This window comes from Pteropus vampyrus, unplaced genomic scaffold, assembly GCF_000151845.1.
Source record: "Pteropus vampyrus isolate Shadow unplaced genomic scaffold, Pvam_2.0 Scaffold57, whole genome shotgun sequence".
NCBI classification, from domain to species: Eukaryota; Metazoa; Chordata; class Mammalia; order Chiroptera; family Pteropodidae; genus Pteropus; species Pteropus vampyrus.
This window is the reverse complement of record NW_011888838.1, coordinates 4,076,809-4,081,891: the sequence shown is the minus strand read 5'-3', so window position 1 is coordinate 4,081,891 and position 5,083 is coordinate 4,076,809. Positions and strand designations below refer to the sequence as shown.

Here is a 5,083-nt window from a genome sequence, read left to right as displayed (position 1 = left end):
ATGCAGTTATCAACTGATATGACAGATTGCAAGAGAATAGTTTTACAGATGATATCTTCTGTTAGGAATTTATTAAGTTTGAGGCAATTTCTAAATGGAGGTATCATGTTGGCGGTTTGACACATAAAACTAAGTTTGAAGGTAGAGTTCAGGTAGAACATTCAAAGTTTGAAATCTTTGGCATATTATTGGATTTGCAGCTATGAGGCTCAAGAAATTCATTGTTGAGAGCAAATAAAACAAGAGAATGGCCACTTCCTTAGCCCTAGACATCTCTAACATTTAGAGATCCAGGTTGAATAAGAAATTACAGAAGAAACTGAGTAGAAGTGACCCTTTAGATAAGAAAAGAACCAGAAAAGACCGATGTTCCCAAAATCACATGAAGAAAGTTTTTGAGGAAGAAGTGATGAGCTCTGTCAAATGCTTCTTATAGTTCCAGTAAGATGGGTGGTAATTGTTTTGCATTGGATTTGGTAATATAAAAGCTACTTGTGACTTTGATAAGAAGTTTCTGTGAACTAGTAGATAAGAAAGTCTGATTAGAGTGAATTCAGAAAATAATTGGAAATGAAGAAATGGAGATAGTGAGTGCGACGATGCTTATTTAGTAGTTTTGGCCTCAAGGTGAGAGGAAATATGAAAAGGTGAATGCAAGGTCAAGAAAAATTTTTTTTGTATGTTGGAGATATTATAGTATCTTTTGCTGTTATATCTATAGCATTTGTTTGTTCATTCAAAGGGATACATTAGAGAAACAAAATGGTGGATATGAGGAATAATATAATTCTTGGGGTGTCTCTGGTATGCAAGAATAACTGAGATCTAGTGTATAAAGAAGATTGATCTTAGAAAGAAGTATAGAAGTTTACCTAACCTAAAAGTATTTAAAGAAATATATGTAGAAGCAAATATATTTACTAAGAGTATAAAAAACATGTGGGATATCTTTTCTTATTGCTTCTATTTTCACTGAGAAATTGGTAGCATGCTTATCAATAGAGTTTTGGGGTTGGAAGAAGAAGTTCTGGAGGCCTGAAGAGAAGACAGAACTTGTGAAAAGAAATCTAGGAAAGTAGGAGAGCAGAGTAGAAAAATGTAGTAAGCAAGTTGAGAAACACTTAGAGCTTATTAGATGTTGGTGGTCCTGGATGTACAGAGAGTACAATTGGTGAGGCTTTATGAGTTTTTCAAACACATACACCTATCTAAAATTAGGTACAAAGTAGGTAGTACTTTAGAGTAAACCAAGGTAGGGATTAAAATAGGTTAAAAAAGAATGGTTAGTTTACAGCCATGCCTCCTTGAACGTGCCCGATCTCTTCTGATCTCAGAAGCTAAGTAGGGTTGGGCCTGGTTAATACTTGAATGGGAGACCATCTAGGAATACCAGGTGCTGCAAGTGTTAAAACAAAATGTGAAAAAAAAAAAAAAAGAATTGGTACTCATGACTTGTGACCGACCACTTTTTAGGCTCAACTGGATGCACTTTGGTAAACTTTCTATATTCAAAATGAAAGTGAGATTATTTTTCCCAGAGAAGATAGAATTTCCCTTTCACTAAATTTGGATCCATTATAGCCAAGAAAGAGAGAGAGAGAGAGAGAGAGAGAGAGAGAGAGAAAGAGAGAGAGAGAGAGAATTTCTTTTCTCTTTGTTACCATTCTTATGTTATATTATTTTAAGAAAGCAAAATCCTTTTTCCCTGTCTAACTTTACCTATATGGCTAATTTTCCTAATCTCATTGATGCAGTTAAAAATCAATTCCATGATTTTTATTTTTATTTGTATAGAGTAAAATTCTCCAATCACTTTACTTTCAGTTTAAAATAAATTCATTTTAGTGATTAAAACAGCTGTCTGCATGCAATGATTAATTATAGGTGTTAACTTTGCTAGGCAATGATACCCAGATATTTGGTCAAATACCAGTCCAAATGTTTCTGTGAAGGTATTTTTTAGATAAGATTAACATTTAAGTCAGTAGACTTTAGTAAAGCAGACTACAATTAATTATGTAGGTGGACCTCATTTAATCACTTGAAGGCTTTCACACAAAATAGACAGTTTCCTGGAGGAAAAGAAACTGTACCTCTTTCCTGGGTCTCCAACCTGCTAGCTTAGCCTGCAGATTTTGAATTTACCACACTGCACAATTACATGAGGCAATTTCTTAAAATCTGTCCCTACCTTCGGTCACATATTCTAAGATCTGTTTATCTGAAGAAACCTTACTAATATATAATGGGCTAACTCTGAATTACATTTCAAGTGAAACTTATATTCTCTTTTTGCGCTAGCCTGCTCCATTCTGGACACCTAAAGTGGGCGTAATTGGTTTTCTCTCTAATTTTCTTCACTCTTTTCCTTACAACTTCTTCAACTTGCTAAACATGGTTAATGCTCTTTCCAGTGTTGGATCAGTGGCAAGGCCAAGTCCTAGCTGACTAGTTGCTGTCATGATCTGTCACTGATGTTCTCTAAGTTTAATAGGTAATTGGACTCTAATACCAGTGGAAAGCTTCGTGGGCTTTCAGAGATTGTCCTCCGCTGGGCATTGTTTACCTGTATTTCTCTTAAGAGAAGCTGTATTCCCACCAGAAGTCCACTTAAAATTCCTCCCCTAACTCTACTGATACGGTCCATGCCTCCTCAAGGCAGTCAACTGAGAAAGATTTAAAAATAGCTGCCCTTCGGCACCCTTCCCTCTTTTTATAACTCCTGAGAGATAGCCCTAAGCATTTTTTGGTCCCAACAAACTAGGAGCTGCCATCACGAATGTACTTTTTATGAAACTCTCATAAAGTCCTCATGACTCCTTCCGGTTCTATTAACCACTTAGAACAAAAGTACATAAATGCATGATAATAAAATTACATAATTTAACAATTGTGTAAAGATCTTGGCAGTTTATGCTGATGACTTGAATTATGGATGAATTCGGATGAGTGACTTTATGGCCACTCACACTTAGAGAATGAAATTAGGACTGGGGTATAAAGAAATTTACATACAGAATGAATTATAACCATTAATAAGAAATATAAAATGAATTTATGTTGGAATTTGAAATGTGTACTTATTTTTTGAGTTTTAGAATATATATTTTCCTTTTTAAGAAGTTTTCATATAAAATTTGAAAGGACTTTGTAAGAGGGTACTTTTGGTACCTACGTTCACTTAAATATGTTATCTAAATATCTGTGTTGAGCTTTTGATGGAAAAAAAATTCTCAGTTGGAAAAAATCTCTAATATATATTATAAACATGATTATTTTTTAAGTGCAGTTAATTCCTCTCACAGCCTATGTTTTTATGAGAATGTAGCCAGATGGCTTATCTTGTAAATTTCCCCAGAAGATAACCTGTTTGTCAAGTAGAGAAAGGGCAAGCAATCACACTTTTATTAGTAAAATCGTACAAGCTTATATAAAACATATAAAATATATGTGTATTAATTTATTTTGCTTAAATTTACAGCAAAATGTATTTTATTGTTTATGCTATCATTGTTACTTTTAACATATAAATTGACAACCTATTTGATTTTTTTGAGTAATCTATTCCCCACTCCCTCTTATTTTTTTCTTTCAGGATGCTCTAAAGATTCTGTCTTTATCTTTGGTTTTGAAGTTCCACTGAGATATATCTGGCTATGAATTCCTTTTTATTTATCATTTTGGGAGTCATTGGGTTAACAGACTGTGAGACTTGGTGTCATTCAGAACAGAAATAAATGAAACAGAGACTAGAAAGACAATAGAAAAGATCAACAAAACTAAGAGTTTTTTAAAGAAAAAAACAAATTGACAAGTTTTTAGCTAAACAAAGAAAAGAGAGATTTAAATAAATAAAATAATTAAAATAAGAATAAAATAAATAAAAAAAGAGGAGACATTAAAACTTTTAGAACAGAAATATAATGAATCATAAAAGAGTACTATGGACAATTATACACCACCAAATTAGATAACCTAGAACAAATGGACAAATTCCTAGACACATACAACTTACCAAGACTGATTTATGAAGAACTAGAAAATCTGAACAGACTAATAGCTAGTAAAGAGACTGAAGCAGTCCTAAGAATTATCTCCCAACGAAGAAATGTTCAGGACCAGGTGGCTTCACTGGTAAATTCTACCAAACTTGTATAAAAGAATTAATGCCTATTCTTTGCAAACTCTCCTAAAAAAAAAAAAAAAAAAATGAATAGGAAAGAACATTTCCAAACAGGCCTGATGAATATAGATGAAAAAATCTTTAGGCTGGCCCAAGATTCTGGTGCCTTGTCCTTTTCCAAATCCTGCCTTTGTCCTTAGTGGCCTCTAGGAGATTAGGGAGTACCAAGTTTAGTCAGTGCCCCAGAGGAGGGGAAAATCCCACATTCAGGTTCCCAGAAGAATACTAATTGCTTGCCCTGTCAGCTCCCAGATACAGACTAATTGGAAGCCTGATTATAAGACAGCAGCTGTGAAAGTCGGGACATTAGATACACAGTCTAGCTTCCCTCAGGGAGGAACTGAGAGATGTGGTTTTTACCTACTAGGTCTGTGCTAAAAGCCTGGGGAAATAACCACTAGGAGTACTTGTATGTCTGTATAAAACTGCCCCTTTGTTCTCTGTGTCATGGATGACTAAAAACTGCAGAGCACTATCAGCTCCCAGAGCTAGGCATTTTAGTAGCCAGTCCTTTGGGTGGAGGCCTTAGAAGATGGAGCTGTATATGAACAGACATTCTCCTCTCAGGGAGAAGCTAAAGATTGATTAGGAAGCTTGACCCTGGATACAATCAAACCCTACACAGGAAGAAACTGGGAGCTTGCATTTTTGCCTGCTCCATGTCACTGGTGGTAGCGATGGAGGATTTTGTTTAAAATTGCCTCTTTGTTTAATGTGGTACCTAGGTGACTTGCAAATGCTGAACGTCATCAGTTGATTTGGGAACCAATCGCTTGAGTGGCAGCCATAAGAGTTGGGGTGCTAAATGTTCAGTCTAAATCCTTTTCTCCTTAGGAAGAATTTGGGAGTTGGGGGTTCCCTCCTATTGTAAGGCTCTTCATGGAAGGTGGGGATTATGGT

The 5,083-nt window shown here is 35.1% G+C and overlaps 1 pseudogene; it reads left to right on the top strand.

Moving 5' to 3' along the window:
* Positions 1 to 1,286: 1,286 nt before the first annotated feature.
* Positions 1,287 to 1,405, top strand: LOC111740081 (annotated as a pseudogene).
* Positions 1,406 to 5,083: the final 3,678 nt, after the last annotated feature.